The following is an 18,544-nucleotide window of genomic DNA, read 5'->3' on the forward strand; positions in this document are numbered from 1 at the left end:
GCTAAACAAGGCCCTTAGCCTCATCCATCAAAGGACAGACAGAAGAAGCAAGAACAACAATTTTCCTTTTACCAGAAGAAAAATAACATCACAGAAAGTTAACCAAAATGAAAAGGCAGCAGATTATGTCCCAGGTGAAGGGACAAGATAAAGCATCAGAAAAACAACTAAACGAAGTGAAGATAGGCATCCTTCCAGAAAAGAAAATCAGAATAATGATAGTGAAGATGATCCAGGATCTTGGATAAAGAATAGAGAAGATGCAAGGAGTGTTTATAAAGACCTAGACGAACCAAAGAACAAACAAGCAGATGAAAAATACACTGGAAGGAATGAGTAGCAGAATAACTGAGGCAGAAGAATGGATATGTGACCTGGAAGACAGGTCACAGAATGGTAGAAATCACTGCTGCAAAACAGAGTATAGAAAAAGGAATGAAAGAAAAAAGACTGTAGACAGTCTAAGAGACCTCTGGGACAACATTAAATACATCAATATCTGCATTATAGGGATCCCAGGAGGAGAAGATAGGGAGAAAAGACCTGAGAAAATATTTGAAGAAATAATTGTTGAAAAGTTCCCTAACACGGGAGAGGAAATAGTCAACTCCAGGAAATGCAGAGTGTCCCAGGCAGGATAAACCCAAGGAAGAATACACTGAGACACATAGCAATCAAATTGCCAAAATTAAAGGCAGAGATAAAATATTAAAAACGGGGAAAATGATAAAATAACATACAAGGGAACTCTCATAAGGTTATGAGCTGATTTCTCAATAGAAACTCTACAAGCCATAAGGGAATAGCATGATATACTTAAAGTGATGAAAGGGAAGAACCTACAACCAAGAATACTTTACCCAGCAAGACTCTCATTCTGATTTGGCAGAGAAATCAAAGGCTTTACAGATAAGCAAAAGTTAAGAGAATTTGGCACCACCAAACCAGCTTTATCAGCAATGCTAAAGGAACTTCTCTAGGAAGGAAACACAGAGAAGGAAATGACCTACAAAAAGTAAACCCCATAAATTAAGAAAATAGTAATAGGATCATATATATTGATAATTACCTTAAATGTAAATGGATTAAATGCACCAACCAAAATACCTAGGCTGGCCAAGTGAATGAAAACATGTACATGTATGCATTTCTATTTATCATATCACTCTACTTAACCCCCTAAATTGTATGTAGTTATTTTATATTTTTGGAGAAGGAAATGGCAACCCATTCCAGTATCCTTGCCTGGGAAATCCCATGGACAGAGTAGCCTGGCAGGCTGCAGTTCAGGGTGTCACAAGAGTTGGACATAACTTAGCAACTAAACACTGCCACCATTTTATATTGTTAGGTTAATCATGCTTCCATTTTGACTTGGAATTATCTTTTATTTTTTGTCATATTACTGATTGTGAAAACTGATAAGCATCTTTTAATATTGTGATTTTGTAACTCTCATGAGTGGTCAACAGAAAATAATAGACTTCTATATCAATAAAACTATCATTTAATAGAAAAACCTGTAATCACTTTTTAAAATCCAGATGCACATTAGAATTATCTTGGAATTTTTTGAAAAATGCAAGTGCCCAGGTATTTTTTTTCCCCCAAAGCTCCAGATGTGATTCTAATGAGCATGGTGTTTTTTAAAGTATCTTTGATATTAATTTCTAATATTGATATTAGCTCCTCATTTATATGCTTTCTTCTCTGCAATCACCCTCTGTGTCTTTTCAGTCTTTTAAATTTATTGAGGCTTTCAATGGCTAAGTCAAAGATTTTTCTTGGTAAATGTCACATTGCACTTGAAAATATGTGGGTTTTTCTCAAATATCTTCTGATATTGATTTCTAACATAATTCCACAGTAGTAGAACATATTCTGTATAATTTCAATACTTTTAAACCATGAAATTTTTGCACCTTTTGAAATTTTTGTTTTACGTCCCTATATGTGTTCTAGTGTCTTCTGGTTTATAGTCTATAAGAACTTGAGTAGAATTTGTATCCTGCTGTTGTGTGAAAATTGTATAAATCTTATGTTGAACTGGTCATAGTGCTTTTCAGATCTACTATATCCTTCTACTTTTCTGTCTATTGATTCTATTAATTTTTGAGAGTTTGATATTGAAACTTCAGCTAAAAATCTTATCTACTTAAAAATAATTATATAGTGGAGCTATATGTAACTTTCTTCTGTGTTTTCCAAGTCTCTTGTAAATGTGCTACCATAGTTTTGTAATTAAAATTTTTTTAAAGGAATATTATTCAGCCTTAAAGAAGAAAACCTTCCCATTTGTAACATGGATGGACATTATGTTAACTGAAATAAGCCAGTTACTGATGGATGACAGTGCCTGATTCCACTTTTATGAGGCATCTATAACAGTCAAACTCATAGAAGCAGATAATACAATAGAGGCTGCTGAGGTGTGGGGGAAATTGGGTGCTTTTGTAGTGTGTACAAAGTTTTAGTCACTCAAGTTACTTAGCTCTAGAGACCTGCTGTACAACACTGTGTCTATAGCTTATAATATAGTGCTGTGCACTTCAAAACTTGTTAAGAGTGTAGATCTCACATCACATGTTTATATCACAAAACAAGCCAAAGAGACATAAAGAAACATTGGGATGTGTAGGATCTGTCTTTTACCTTGATTCTGGTGATGGTTTCACAGGTTCAAATTAATAAAATTATATGCATTAAATATGTATAATTCTTTATATGTCAATTAAATAAAGCTGTCAAAGAATTTCAAAGTAGAGATTTTCCTTGACAATCTGGGTGGGTCTGATATAATCAGTTGAAAGACTTAAGAGCAGAATGAGGCTTCCCTGAGGGAGGAGAAATTTTGCCTTGGGATCATAACTTAACTTTAGTCCCACTACAGGGCTCCAGTCTGATCTTCCTGAGGGGCTGCTCTAGGGATTTCAGACTTGTGCAGCTAGCCCTCCACAACAGCATAAGTTAGTTTCTTGCAATAAATCTATTAATGTTTATTTTCCACTGATTCTGTTTCTCTGGTTAACCTGGCCTATGCACCTTCTCTCACCTTCTGCCTTGACATTCATACCTTCATGTGAGTTTTCAGTGACAATTGGTCTTCTTGTACTGATGGAATTCGTCAAGGCTGTATATTGTCACCCTGTTTATTTAACTTATATGCAGAGTACATCATGAGAAATGCTGGACTGGAAGAAACACAAGTTGGAATCAAGATTGCTGGGAGAAATATCAATAACCTCAGATATGCAGATGACACCACCCTTATGGCAGAAAGTGAAGAGGAACTCAAAAGCCTCTTGATGAAAGTGAAAGTAGAGTGAAAAAGTTGGCTTAAAGCTCAACATTCAGAAAACAAAGATCATGGCATCCGGTCCCATCACTTCATGGGAAATAGATGGGGAAACAGTGGAAACAGTGTCAGACTTTATTTTTCTGGGCTCCAAAATCACTGTAGATGGTGACTGCAGCCATAAAATTAAAAGACGCTTACTCCTTGTTATGACCAACCTAGATAGCATATGCAAAAACAGAGACATTACTTTGCCAACAAAGGTTCGTCTAGTCAAGGCTATGGTTTTTCCTGTGGTCATGTATGGATGTGAGAGTTGGACTGTGAAGAAGGCTGAGTGCTGAAGAATTGATGCTTTTGAACTGTGGTGTTGGAGAAGACTCTTGAGAGTCCCTTGGACTGCAAGGAGATCCACCCAGTCCATTCTGAAGGAGATCAGCCCTGGGATTTCTTTGGAAGGAATGATGCTAAAGCTGAAACTCCAGTACTTTGGCCACCTCATGCGAAGAGTTGACTCATTGGAAAAGACTCTGATGCTGGGAGGGATTGGGGGCAGGAGGAGAAGGGGACAACAGAGGATGAGATGGCTGGATGGCATCACTGACTTGATGGACATGAGTCTGAGTGAACTCCGGTAGTTGGTGATGGACAGGGAGGCCTGGTGTGCTGTGATTCATGGGGTCGCAAAGAGTTGGACATGACTGAGCAACTGATCTGATCTGATCTGATTGAACCCTTAACTTTGTCCTGGGTATTATTCTAAGCTCTGGTACTTAATCTTCACAGTAACGCCATTAGTGGGACACTATTATTGTCATCTGCACTTTACAGATAAGGAAGCTTAGACACAGAGAGAGGAATGATCTACTGTTATGGAATATTTTGGTGTTTAAACTACAACTGGCTTTGAGATCCAAGTTCTTGGGATCTGAATGTGATTCATTTCCTGGAAGGCCAGGACGAGCTAGCTATCCAAACTGTGTTTATGAAACTACATAACTGTAGCTCATCACTGCAGAGTCCTTATAGTAAATGGAATCTATTCTTCTTCCCTTGCTTTTTTACATATGTTTAACATTGTAACCTGTCATTTGTCCAGGTAAAGTAGGGTTCACGGCTGACTTTCTCTAGGCTCTTTGATTATACCATCCCCAAAGCTTCCAGTGCAATCTGTTTATATCTGCTTTGACGTGTCTCTGGCTACCTGATCACCACTGGTCTATATCCATAACTTGAAGGAAACTTCTGAGTATTGAGCTTTCTATCAGAGTTTAGCTCAGTTCTTGGTCACAAGCAAGAACTCAGATAAATCTGTGATGAGTTCATGAAAAAGGTCTTTCTCCTTAAGTTAAGTGGAGGGCAGTTCTCAAATCGGTCCAGTTGCCGTACTGCAAAGGGAAGGTATCATAATCAACCGGTTAATTTTTATTAAAATAGATGATTAAACCAGGTAATATGTTTTGAAATAGTTATTTATTTTGGCTATGCTGAATCTTTGCTGTTATGCGCAGTCTTTCTTTAGTTATGGGGAGTGGGGGCTACTCTCTAGTTGTGGTGGGCAGAGTATTGTGGTGGCTTTGGTAGTTGTGGCATGTGGGCTGTAGAGTGTGGGCTCAGTAGTCGTGGCACAGGTTTAGTTGCCCCGAGGCAAGTGGGATCTTCCCAGACCAGACATCAAACTTGTGTCCCCTGCATTGCCAGGATTCTTAACCACTGGACCAGCAGGGAAGTCCTTTATTCCTTTTGCAACTTTCTGTTCCAAAGTCTGAGATGATCATATTAAAGTTATAAAATTACTAATTATCTGATTAATGTAACACTACTGCCTTTATTGTCTTTTGCAAGGTATCTTTACACCCCTTGAACAATTGAAATTCAATTATTAATTTCTCATGGTGATCCTCACAAGAGCATCATGAGATGGCAGGTCCGTGTTCACAGGTGATGTTGCTAAAATGCAATAAAGCAACTGCTGCTGCTGCTAAGTCACTTCAGTCGTGTCCGACTCTGTGTGACCCCATAGACGGCAGCCCACCAGGCTCCCCTATCCCTGGTATTCTCCAGGCAAGAACACTGGAGTGGGTTGCCATTTCCTTCTCCAATGCATGAAAGTGAAAAGTGAAAGTGAAGTCGTTCAGTTGTGTCCTACTCTTAGCGACCCCATGGACTGCAGCCCACCAGGCTCCTCCATCCATGGATTTTCCATGCAAGAGTACTGGAGTGGGGTGCCATTGCCTTCTCCGAATAAAGCAACTAAAAGTGGCTTATTCCCAAGAATTGAATTAGCCTGTGGACCTGGGTTTATTTCCCCATACCCAGGGCCCTTTTCATTACACTACATAGCTTCATAATATACTCATGCCAGGTGCAATTTCAATGGCAGGCTTTTCTTCTTCCTTTTGTCTTTATTTCTTTCTTAATTTTTAAAAAAATTTATTTTAATTGGAGGCTAATTACTTTAAAATATTGTAGTGCTCTTTGCCATACATTGACATGAATCTGCCATGGGTGTACATGTGTTCCCCATCCTGAACCCCTCTCCTACCTCCCTCCCCATCCCATTCCTCTGGTTCATCCCAGTGCACCAGCCCTGAGCACCCTGTCTCATGCATTGAACTTGGACTGGGGATCTGTTTCACATATGATAATATACATGTTTCAATGCTATTCTCTCAGATCATCCCACCCTCGCCTTCTCCCACACAGTCCAAAAGTCTGTTCTATACATCTGTGTCTCTTTTGCTGTCTCGCATATAGGGTTATTGGTACCATCTTTCTAAATTCCATATATATGTGTTAGTATACTGTACTGGTGTTTTTCTTTCTGACTTACTTCACTCTGCATAATAGGTTCCAGTTTCATCCACATCATTAGAACTGATTCAAATGTGTTCTTTTTAATGGCTGAGTAATATTCCATTGTGTATATGTACTATAGCTTTCTTATCCATTCATCTGCTGATGGACATCTAGGTTGCTTCCATGTCCTGGCTATTATAAACAGTGCTGCGATGAACACTGGGGTACACGTGTGTCTTTCCCTTCTGGTTTCCTCAGTATGTATGCCCAGCAGTGGGATTACTGGATCATATGGTAGTTCTATTTCCAGTTTTTAAAGGAATCTCCACGCTGTTTTCCATAGTAGCTGTACTAGTTTGCATTTCCACCAACAGTGTAAGAGGGTTCCCTTTTCTCCACACCCTCTCCAGCATTTATTGTTTGTAGATTTTTGGATAGCAGCTGTTCTGACTGGCATGAGATGATACCTCATTGTGGTTTTGATTTGCATTTCTCTGATAATGAGAGATATTGAGCATCTTTTCATGTGTTTGTTAGCCAACTGTATATCTTCTTTGGAGAAATGTCTGTTTAGTTCTTGGGCCCATTTTTTATGATTGGGTCATTTATTTTTCTGGAATTGAGCTGCAGGAGTTGCTTGTATATTTTTGAGATTAATTTTTGTCAGTTGCTTCATTTGCTATTATTTTCTCCCATTCTGAAGACTGTCTTTTCATGTCACTTGGTCATGATGTATGATCATTTTAATATGTTGTTGGATTCTGTTTGCTAGAATTTTGTTAAGGATTTTTGCATCTATGTTCATCAGTGATATTGGCTTATAGTTTTCTTTCTTTCTATCATTTTTTTTTTTTTGTGTGTGTGTGGCATCTTTGTCTGGTTTTGGTATTAGGGTGATGGTGACCTCATAAAATGAGTTTGGAAGCTTACCTTCCTCTGCAGTTTTCTGGAAGAGTTTGAGTAAGACAGGTGTTAGCTCTTCTCTAAGTTCTTTCTTTCTTTTTTCTTTTTTTAATAACCAACTAAATCATGGACATCTGACCTCTCCCAGGGAAGAGTATACTTATGTACATTCTTAATGTTCTCTTTGGTAATAAGCACTCTAAAATTGCCCAGAATAATTAATCCAGTCAGAGCCTTACTGAGCTCATTTAAAGGTAGAATTTTAAATTGAGACCATCAAAATTAAATGCTAACAGAATCAGTAATGTAGGAATCAGACTGTGTTCTCATATTACTTAGTCCAGACCAATTTCCTAACTTCAGCTTTTTGGAAATCAGTCAATGCTCTGTCATTTTAAGGAGAGAAGGCAATGGCACCCTACTCCAATACTCTTGCCTGGAGAATCCCATGGGCGGAGGAGCCTGGTGGGCTACAGCCCATGGGGTCGCGAAGAGTTGGACACAACTGAGCGACTTCACTTTCACTTTTCACTTTCATGCATTGGAGAAGGAAATGGCAACCCACTCCAGTGTTCTTGCCTGGAGAATCCCAGGGACAGGGGGAGCCTAGTGGGCTGCCATCTATGGGGTCACACAAAGTTGGACACAACTGAAGTGACTCAGCAGTAGCAGGCAAATATACACAACTGTATTTCAGGATAGTATGATTAAGGATTTGGGAGAATTTCATTCATAGTTTAGTACTTGGAATGGCTTCTTTTTTGTTAAAATTCAATGATAATCCTTAACACAAAATTTGTTTAATAATTTATACAGGACTATAAACATCTACAAAAAAAAGAGTATTAAATACCTATTTGTTTATTTGGTGGTTGTGACTTGGGGACAGGCAGACCTTGGTGAGGGTGTCCATGAGAACACTCCTTTGATTATTTTATCATTACTTGATTGTTTTCACTCACTTCAGACTTGGCAGTAACCTTCTAACATCAACTCAGCTACTAGGATGGGAGTTAAATGTAGTTTCTCCATTTGTAATTGAGAACACTCTGATTTGGATCTCTGAGTTTGGCAGGATGGGCTGCATAGGGAGTTTAGACAGAAATCTTCCCAGTAGAGCAGGAATGAAGCCTAACTCTGGGAGATGGACACATGCAGCATCTGGATGGAGGAAAGAGTCTCTCAAATGAACATAATGTAGCAATAACCACAGAAATGCAGGCAGGGCTGGGGCCTCAACCATCTGCATCTCTGGGAGTCACCTTTGCTGGGCTAGTGGGCAGGACTAGTGGACGTCTGTCTGTCTGAGAGCCTGAGTATCTTCTGGGGACTCGACCTAAGGGGAAGAGAGAGTAAGACAACAAGATGGGCCCAGGAACAAAGAACTGCATTTTCAAGGAGTGGGCAAGGCTGCACAGAATCTGGTGACCATTGCTCAGAATTTTCCATAAGTTTAACCCCAATAGATTCATGTCTGAGTTCGAGGGAGGGAGTTGTAAGTAGAAAGGTAGCCCGACAGAGCAGTTTTCACAATATAGCAGGGTCATATGTAGATCAGGAGAAGAGAGGGAGTTAGATGCACTAAGAAGCCCAGATTTGAGGATGCTGAGGGCTCAGTGTATCTCCATGCAGGGGATGTGCTGCTGGGGGCTGAGGGCAGGGGGATGGCAGGGCAGCCACAGCAGGGTGGTCTGGCAGCTTAGAGAGCACAGTCTGGGTCTCCACACACTCAGGCACCTAGGTACCAAGGCAGAAGCAGCAGCAGTGGAGAGAAAATGTTGCTGAAATCTTAGGTATCCATGGAAGATGACACCCTTTGATCTGGGGGCTAATACTTTCCATGAGCTTCTGATAGGGTGAGAGTGGGGAAGGGCCCTCAGTGGGCTTCAGGGGAGGCAGAAGCAGGAGGTGATGCACAGGAAGAGGGTCAGGGCATGGCCCAAGCCAGAGGTAGCGGAAATGACATGTGGGTGAACAAATGCAAGAACAAGCTTGAAAAATTCAAGAAATAGTTGAAGGGTGACCTTTAAAGGGAAGGGAGGTCAGAGGTCCTGCTTTAGTTGATGGAGCAAGACAAAGAAAAATGTAGTCTACCACCAGTCTTTATTTTCAAATCCATACTAAATATTGGATATATCAACTTGTCTTAACTCAGGTGCAGACCCTTACATGAGTCTGTGCACAGTCATCCACCAATCCACCACCTGTTTTCCCTGCCCAGCCTGCTGACTCCACCTCAAGAGGAAACACAGAGTGTCTGGGACATGCAGTCCAGCAGCAGTGGGGAGGTGCGCTGTGTCCAGCCTGGGGGTACACCACCTTCCTTGTCAGTGCCCTGTGTCCAGACTGGTGGGACTCCCTCTAATCATGAAACCAAGCTCAGGTACTCCGTGGGAGAAGCAGCCCAAAGCACAAGTTTCCCTTCAGACTTGGGTCAGAGCCATGTACCTCAATCTGCTCCTTATGTCTTGATCTTCAGGTTCCAGACTCCACTGCTGTTGACTTCATTGCTTTTTCTTCTAAATATGCTCTTGATTTATATTTTGCATTTGCTTCACTACCTTTTCACAAATGCGGCACAGCTTCCTTTTCTAAAATTACAGAGTTGTTGGTTAAAAACGTAAGTGCCTCCAAGGGAGGAAATACCTTGACCTTGGGAGGAATTTGCTAGTGGAGTCATTCAGAATTTGATTCAAATCTCCTCTCTTTCCCTGGACAGCTGTGTAATCATCCCCAGCTCATGCTGTCTCCCTCCACCCCCCATCAGTTTATTCATCTCTAAGGTAGGGATGATAACTCCTCTCCACTCACTAGGTTGTTGTGAGGACTTGTTAGACATTTACATGTTATTTATTTATCACCTACCATGGACTAGTAATCACGCTGGCAATGGGGAAAAGAAATGAGGGACTTAGCTCCTGTTCTCAAGATGCTGATGATGTGGCACAGGAGATGGATGTTCAAATAGAGCAGAAATGGCAAAACTGGAGGGTTGCATCAAGGGTTGTCTGGGAGTCTTCACTAAGGACAGTCAAGTCAGACAGCAAATGAGAAGAGAGCCCCCAGAGAACAGCATATGGAAGCATGAGGGGTCTTGATCTCACCCACACAGAAAGACAAATAACTAAAATCAGACCTTTCCATGAGGTAGGGACAGATAGAGCAGGGGACCATCTACCTGAAGGGACCACTGGAGGATGCAGGGGTACTTTCTTCTTTCTCTTGTTTACACTCAAGCCTTAATGCAACAGGAATGCAATCTAATTGAGTCTCTCCTCTCCCCTCAAATTATGTGTCCGAGCAAAAGGACAAGCCTATCAGAGCACGTCTCTGCAGGACCTTGTACTATGCTATGATGAATGCCCCAGGATGTGGGTCCTGTTGTGGCCTGTGATGCTAGTATCTGTGAGATATTGGGCAGGTCATTTCATCTCTCTGGGTTTCAGTCCTCATTGTCAGAATGACTATCTTGCACTGGAGGAAGAGTGATATAATTTTTATGTGTATGGTTTTAATATGTCTCAGTCAGTTCAGTTCAGTTGCTCAGTCATGTCCAACTCTTTGTGACCCCATGGACTGCAGTGTGCCAGGCTTCCCTGTCAATCACTAACTCCCAGAGTTTACTCAAACTCATGTCCATTGAGTCGGTGATGCCATCCAACCACCTCATCCTCTGTTGTCCCCTTCTCCTCCTGCCTTCAATCTTTCCCAGCATCAGGGTCTTTTCCAAGGAGTCAGTTCTTCGCATCAGGCAGCCAAAGTATTGGAGTTTCAGCTTCAGCATCAGTCCTTCCAATGAATAGTCAGGACTGACTTCCTTTAGGATGGACTGGTTGGATCTCCTTGCAGTCTAAGGGACTCTCAAGAGTCTTCTCCAACACTACAGTTCAAAAGCATCAATTCTTCAGTGCTCAGCTTTCTTTGTAGTCCAACTATCATATCTGTAAATGACTACTGGAAAAACCATAGCTTTGACTAGATGGACCTGTGTTGGCAAAGTAATGTCTCTGCTTTTTAATATGCTATTTAGTTTGGTCATAGCTTTTCTTCCAAGGAGCAAGTGTCTTTTTATTTCATGGCAGTCATCATCTGCAGTGATTTTGGAGTCCAAGAAAATAAAGTCTTTCACTGTTTCCATTGTTTCCCCATCTATTTGCCATGAAGTGATGGGACTGGATACCATGATCTTAGTTTTCTGAATGTTGAGCTTTAAGCCAGCTTTTTCACTCTCTTCTTTCAGTTTCATCAAGAGGCTCTTTAGTTCTTCTTCTTTCTGCCATAAAGGTGATGTCATCTGCGTATCTGAGGTTATTGATACTTCTCCCGGCAATCTTGATTCTAGCCTGTGCTCCATCCAGCCCAGCATTTTGCATGATGTAGTCTGCATATAATTTAAATAAGCAGGGTGACAATAAACAGCCTTGATGTACTCCTTTCCTGATTTGAAACCAGTCTGTTGTTCCATGTACAGTTCTAACTTGCTTCCTGACCTGCAACAGTCAAGAGTCAACTCTTTGATATGTCTAAGGAGAGCTTATTAATTTTCAGATTCCTGGGATTTACCTTCAGAGATTCTGATTCGGTTTTCTGGAGGAGGGTCCCAAGAACTTGATTTAGAAGCAAGCAACTTGTCAGTTTGGATGTATGTAGTCTCTGGACACATTGAGAAACACTGGACAGAAAATTCAGGAGTCCATGGCTTGTGACAATGGTGGCAATAATTACAATTATATCCTTATAAAAGACCCTGATACTGGGAGAGACTGAAGGCAGAAAGATAAGAGGATGACAGAGGATAAGATGGTTGGATGGCATCATGGATTTAATGGACATGAACTTGGGCAAACTCCAGGATATGGTGAGGGACAGGGAAGCCTGGCATGCTGCAGTCCATGGGGTTGCAAGAAGTCAGACACAACTTGATGACTGAACAACAACATTCTGGCTTACACTCTGTGTTCTTCAAATCAATAAGAAACTTGATCACAGATGGAAAACAATATCCAAGGGCCATCCTTATTCCTTAATGGTCATTCAGTGTAGCACCACTCTAAATAGGCAGCAAAAAATCCTGAAATATTACACTCACGAGAGCTGGACTGAGAGATGCCCAGGAGGAAGGGTGATGCACCTGTCTGCTTTATCTCGCTGGTGCATACATCTCGTCTCTTCTGGACTGCAGCCAAGCCTGGAGGCATTCCATAGTGAGGTGTGTCAGCCTTGGATGCTTTCACTGGAAATGTATGACTTTGGGAGATTCGATTAGTTCAGATAAACTTCAGGGGCCTCCAATGCTTGTCCAAACCATTTTAACTTCACACCTCACTAGTCTTTAGGAAGATTGAAAGCCCTAGAGTTGTGTGGGTGGAGTGAAGAGGCCAGCTTTGATAGCAACTTATGCCCCAAGCTTTTGTCAGGAGCTCCAACTCCATGACTGGTTACTTTGTGTTGCCTCAACCTGTTCTATACTTCTACCGAATTTACAGGTATTATATCTGTCTGAGAAGCTGATATTCAATCAGAGGACTGATGAGTAGTTGAACTCAGGAAACTTCCTTGGGTGAACTGCAAATGTGAATATAACCCCTACTCAAAGCACAGATATTTGATAATACCAGACAGTCCAATGGGCTGTTGTAGTATGATGCATACTCTTCTGAACATCTATTGAAGCACTTCTGTCCTCAAGGAATTCTGAAGTTGCAAGTGTCTCTCCTTTCTCTCTTTGGTCCCTCTGCCTCTTTTATCTATATCTCCATCCTCTATGTATTTCCTGAAACCTATGTTGGATGAGTTTGATGTATTCTATAATAGGGGGCAGAAAAAGTGAAAAAATAGGTTTTATTTTTCCTATCTGATGGTTTCCTTTCATTCATTATCAAACCTTTATTGACTACTTCCAATGTGTCAGGAAATGAACTAGATGTAGTCCATGGAGCAACACACGGGGCAGATAGATGAACTGATCTCTACCTATATAAAGCTCACAGTCTAGCATGGAAGGAACCATGCTAAATGTCCATCAACAGATGAATGGATAAAAAAAGTGTGGTACATTTTTTCAATGGAATATTACTCAGCCACAAAAAGGAACAAAATTGGATCATTTGTAGCGATGCGGATGAATCTAGAGTCTGTTGTACAGAGTGAAGTAAGACAGAGAAAAATAGGCACCCGTGCGAACATGGCGCTGGGCGCGGTGCGGAGCGTGTGGGCCGCGGTCGGCGGCCTGTGCGCCATCTCGGCACCCAGCGCGCCCTGCTCGCCGCGGCCCTCGGGACTGCGAGCGGGTGCAGTCCGGGAGCTGCGCACCGGCCCTGCTCTGCTGTCGGTGCGGAAATTCACAGAAAAGCACGAATGGGTAACAACAGAAAATGGTGTCGGAACAGTGGGAATCAGCAATTTTGCACAGGAAGCTTTGGGAGATGTTGTTTACTGTAGTCTGCCTGAAGTTGGGACAAAGTTGAACAAACAAGAGGAGTTTGGTGCTTTGGAAAGTGTGAAAGCTGCTAGTGAACTCTATTCTCCTCTATCAGGAGAAGTAACTGAAATTAATAAAGCTCTAGCAGAAAATCCAGGACTTGTCAACAAGTCTTGTTACGAAGATGGTTGGCTGATCAAGATGACATTCAGTAACCCTTCAGAACTAGATGAACTAATGAGTGAAGAAGCATATGAGAAATACATAAAATCAATTGAGGAGTGAAACTGGAACCCCTAAATAAACTACTTTGAAACAACTTAATCTAGCATAGTTGTCTTAAATTAGTGGTAGATAGATATTCAGAAAGCATCTTTTAGCAAAAGAAACTACTTTTAACAATGTTTCCTGAAGAAAATACCCCTTAACTTTCTAATGACTTCAGATAAACACTGCATCTTTTTCCACAGCATCCTGTGATTTTTAGGCTAGGCTCCAGTTATAATATTCAGAATTCCTGAAATTATCTCTGGTAAAACTAATTACAAAAATTATGTAATTCAAGGATAACATGGTTATCTTAAACCTTATATGACTTGTAACTTGCTTACAGCTATCTTTGGATTTGGGTCAAAATTATCTTTCCACTAGAAATAACTGCCAGTGGAGAAAAGTTTGTTAGTTGTATAGTGTCCAGTGAAGAATATTACTATCTTAATTTTGCAATACACTGTGTTTGCTGGTGCTATTTTTATACAGTGAAGCAACAGCCTTGCAGGAGAATAAACAATAAAAAAAAAAAGACAGAGAAAAATAAATATCATATATATGAAGAAAAATGGTCCAGATGAACCTATTTTCAGGACAGGAATAGAGACACAGATATAGAGAACAGACGAGTGAACACAGGGCTGGATGGAGAGGGTGGGACAAATTGAGAGAGTAACATTGACCTATATACACTATCGTGTGATAGTGTATAGAGAGCTAGTGGGAAGCTGCTGTATCACACAAGGAGCTCAGTTCAGTGCTCTGTAGTGATCTAGAGGAGTGGGATGAAGGGAGTGGGAGGAAGAGTGAAGAGGGAGGGGATATATGTATACATATAGCTGATTCACTTCATTGTACAGTAGCAGCCAACACTATATTGTAAAAAAAAAAAAATTACACTCCAATTAAAAAAAAAAACTCACAGTCCAGTGGTAAAGCAGACATTAATCACATATAGAAAAAAAAATGTAAAATTAAAGTGGGTACATCATTGGGTCTCAGTAAGAGTTGGTTAGATAAATGAATGAGTAATGACACCAACATGCAAATGAGATCATTTATTTAAGGACCTTGGAGAACTTCACAAATGCTAATTCACTCCAAACATTTTGGAGGATCAGTGGGATCTGGTACAAAACCACTTTCATTTAGAATTCAGATTAGGTACATAACCCATAGCCTCAACTTGAACCTCAGAGTTTCAAGACAGAAAAGCCATCCTAGGACTCCAGGGTCAGATATAGTATCCACAATATGTTCTGTGTTAGATTCTTTACCCCTGTTCAAAAAGCCCAGATTGTAGTTGCATGATGAGCCTTGAGTAAATGCCCTCTGTGCAATGTAGGTCCTGCAGGTCAGAGGTTACACCTCCCCCATTTCCTTGTAAAGTACCCTCTATGCTAAGTCGCTTCAGAGTTGTGTCTGACTCTGTGCAACCCCACAGACGGCAGCTGGATACATGCTTATTGCCCTGTTAGTTTATCTCTTTTTTAATACAATTGGTGTTTGAGTTATTTCTAAGCACCAGGCACTCACTGGCCAAGTCCTCTAAGTACATCTCATTTAATCCTCATAACAAACCTGTTAGGCAAGAGTTGATAACAGTATTTTGAAGAAAACTAAAGCCCAGTGACATAAGGTAATTTTCCAGAGGTCACTCAGCTAGAAAGTGATAAAGTTGAGATTTGAACCCTGGTCTCTTGAGAAAGAGCCCCTGCTTTTCCATATACCACACTGCATTTTTACTCATCATTAAATGGATATTTATTATCTGTTGTGTTTTCTGTAACTTTCTGGAGACATTACAATTGACACAGGATGCCATTTCACTATTTTTATGAAGTCTATCCACCTCAGCATTTATCAAATCCCAGAGAATCCTGTAGAATTCTTTAGCTGCAGGCAAGTCTGAGATGTAAACTATTCTAAATAGGGGAATGACATAATCAGACTAGCAGTGCAGAGAGATTACTGTGACTGCCAAGTGGAGTAAGAATAAAAGGGGTGGGGATAGAAGTCCAGAGATGGCCTGCAGTAAATGTATGGCATGGGAACAGAGGTATTACAGAAGTGGCAGCTATGGGTCTCAATCTCTAAGTAGAGGTTGGGGTTGAGCAAGAAGAAAAAGAAGAAATTGCTATTACATGCAAGCTGCTGGTCTGAGTGATTCAATGTACCATTCAGCTGGATGCCAATCACTGGCAGGCGCAAGGGGTGGTTTAGTATTTGGCTAGGTTGAACGTTGACTCCCACGTTCCTGACCTCTAATAAACACCATGAATCTCTGTGCTCAAGATAGGTAATCATTGTTTTTTCTAGAAAAATGCCTGTGTCTCTATTTCTAAATGAGCCATGCTGCTCATGGTTTATTGATTGCTCTAATTTAATGCCCGGAGGCAATATCCTATTGGTCCCTGAGGAGGAAAAGGCACTTGAAAACCAGAAAAGAACAGATGACTCCATTCATATGGCTTAATCAGTCTGGAAACCACAAGCTGGCAGCATGGGGCTCACTGACAGCCAGGAGGGAGTCTTGGCTCAGCCAGGCAACTTCATTACTGTGTGTTTCCCACATAAGCTCATTTACTCACTTCTCTTGTTTAATTATTGCATTTGGAACCATCACAGTGAAGTGAAAGTCACTCAGTCGTGTCCGACTGTTTGTGACCCCAGGGACTATACAGTCCATGGGATTCTCCAGGCCAGAATACTGGAGTGGGTAGCCCTTCCTTTCTCCAGGGAATCTTCCCAGCACAGGAATTAAACTCAGGGCTCCCACATTGCAGATGAATTCTTTACCAGCTGAGCCATGAGGGAAGCCCTTGGGATCATCATAGGTGTTCAAAATTTGGAGGTTTTAAAACAAGGGGACAAAATTTAGACCCTAAAATCATGGAGAAGGGAGCTGTTCCTAACCAATCCCAAGAAATGATTTATGGAAAACAGTTTTGTGGCTGCCACATCCAAGCCAATTCTGGGAGTTTGAATTCAACTAAAAATGGAAACAGTGGCAGATTTTATTTTCTTGGGCTCCAAAATCACCGCAGACAGTGACTGGAGTCATGAAAATAAAAAGTTGCTTTCTCCTTGGAAGGAAAATTATGACAAACATAGATAGTGTATTAAAAAGCAGAGACATCACTTTGCTGACAAAGGTCCATATAGTCAAAGCTATGGTTTCTCCAGTAGTCACACATGGATGTGAGAACTGGACCATAAAGAAGGCTGAGTGCCAAAGAATTTATGCTTTCGAACTGTGGTGCTGCAGAAGACTCTTGAGAGTCCCTTGGACAGCAAGAAGATCTAACCAGTCAATCCTAAAGGAAATCAACCCTGAATCTTCATCGGAAGGACTGACGCTGAAGCTGAAGCTCCAATACTTTGGCCACCTGATGCAAAAAGCCAACTCACTGTAAAAGACCCTGATGCTGCAAAAGACTGAGGGCAGGAGAAGGGGGCAACAGAGGATGAGATGGTTGGATGGCATCACTGACTCAATGGACATGAGTTTAAGCAAACTTTGGGAAATGGTGAAGGACAGGGAAGACTGGTGTGCTGCAGTCCAGGGGGTTTCAAAGAGTTAGACATGATGTAGCGACTGAACACCACCAATCTATCCACAGACAGTATAAAATATCTCGGGCATCCCAGTCAGATTCACAAATATTGTTCTGGATTCTCCTGCCTCATCACCACCACAGACTGGCCCGTGCTATGTCTCTGTGTTTATAATGTTTCTTTGGCCTCTCTGGGCATCCTAACTTATCCTTTGGGCCCCCATGCATGCTCATCTCTTCAGGTTCTGGCTCCACCTTGGGACACTCTCACCCAGGTCTCTTGTGGGCCGACATCACATATGACCTTCATGTGGCTCCTGAATACTCATCTAGGAATTAACTTCTGACTGAAGTCTTGTATAGATTTACTCCAACACCTTTGAAACCAAGCTTAGGGAAATCTAAAACCTTTGCTTTTAGTTTCATTTACTTCCTTGTGATGAGGTTCCTCTGTCAGTTAGCCTTTCTACATAGCACCAGCTGTTCCTGGTCAATCTGTGCCTCTCTGAGCAATTCTGCCTAGTACGTGAGTGTAAGGAGAAGAGTATGGAGATTCAGGATGAAATAAGAAAGTCAAACAATGGTACTAAGTAGCAGTGGCTACTGGTGAAACTCTCCTGGTCAGAGAGAATAATTTTTCCTCTTCTAAAAAGTAATTATTATAGACAGACTTTTGAGTTGAACACTTCCCTGAGACATAGGAGGGCTTGGTTCTGAGTTATTCAGGAAGAAGCCCTATTTTTTCATCTGGATGAAGTCAGAAACACATTTGCAAGATGGACAAGCAGAAAGCTGAGATTTTGACAGTGTTAAGCAGGGCCACTGACCTATCTTATCAAGCTTATTTCCCAAGTAATTGAACCTTTTTTTTTTTCTCCTCATTCCATTTCTATCACCAGACAGATCAATAGGTTTATTTGTCTCTGGGGAGATGACACAGAATTTCTTTACCTGGAAGTGTAAATTAGTCCATTCACTGATGCGAAGGCCCTCCTAGTAACAGGGTCATCAATAACTACTTTAAAAGCCAGAAAAAGTAGTGGAAACTAGATTTTTTTTTTCTGGCTTTCATAATAGCGCATTTTCATTGGTGGTATTTGATAAATGGACCCAAGTTTCCATCTAAATTCCATTCTCCACATCAAGTTTATTATTTTAAAGAGCAGAAATCAAAATCTATATGGTAGCAAAGCCTTTTAAAAGTGCATTTCATAGAGGACCTATTTTATGGGAGGTTAATAAGGTATCAACGAAAAAGAGCTGAATCCTCAAATAATCTTGGGTTATCAAAGTTAAACG

The 18,544-nt window shown here is 41.0% G+C and overlaps 1 protein-coding gene and 1 pseudogene across 2 annotated transcripts in view; one reads left to right on the forward strand and one right to left on the reverse strand.

Annotated features, from left to right (window-relative positions):
- The window catches only part of CPNE4 (copine 4), a 687,587-nt gene that overhangs the window by 64,141 nt on the left and 604,902 nt on the right, over positions 1-18,544 (reverse strand). The window lies entirely within an intron of this gene.
- Positions 13,173-13,737, forward strand: LOC147379086 (glycine cleavage system H protein, mitochondrial pseudogene; annotated as a pseudogene). The gene has a single exon (XR_015145413.1). The product of XR_015145413.1 is annotated as a glycine cleavage system H protein, mitochondrial pseudogene (transcript).

The sequence above is a fragment of the Bos grunniens genome, chromosome 1, assembly GCF_055505025.1.
Source record: "Bos grunniens cultivar Pamir isolate PY7600 chromosome 1, Bosgru_T2T1.0, whole genome shotgun sequence".
NCBI lineage: Eukaryota > Metazoa > Chordata > Mammalia > Artiodactyla > Bovidae > Bos > Bos grunniens.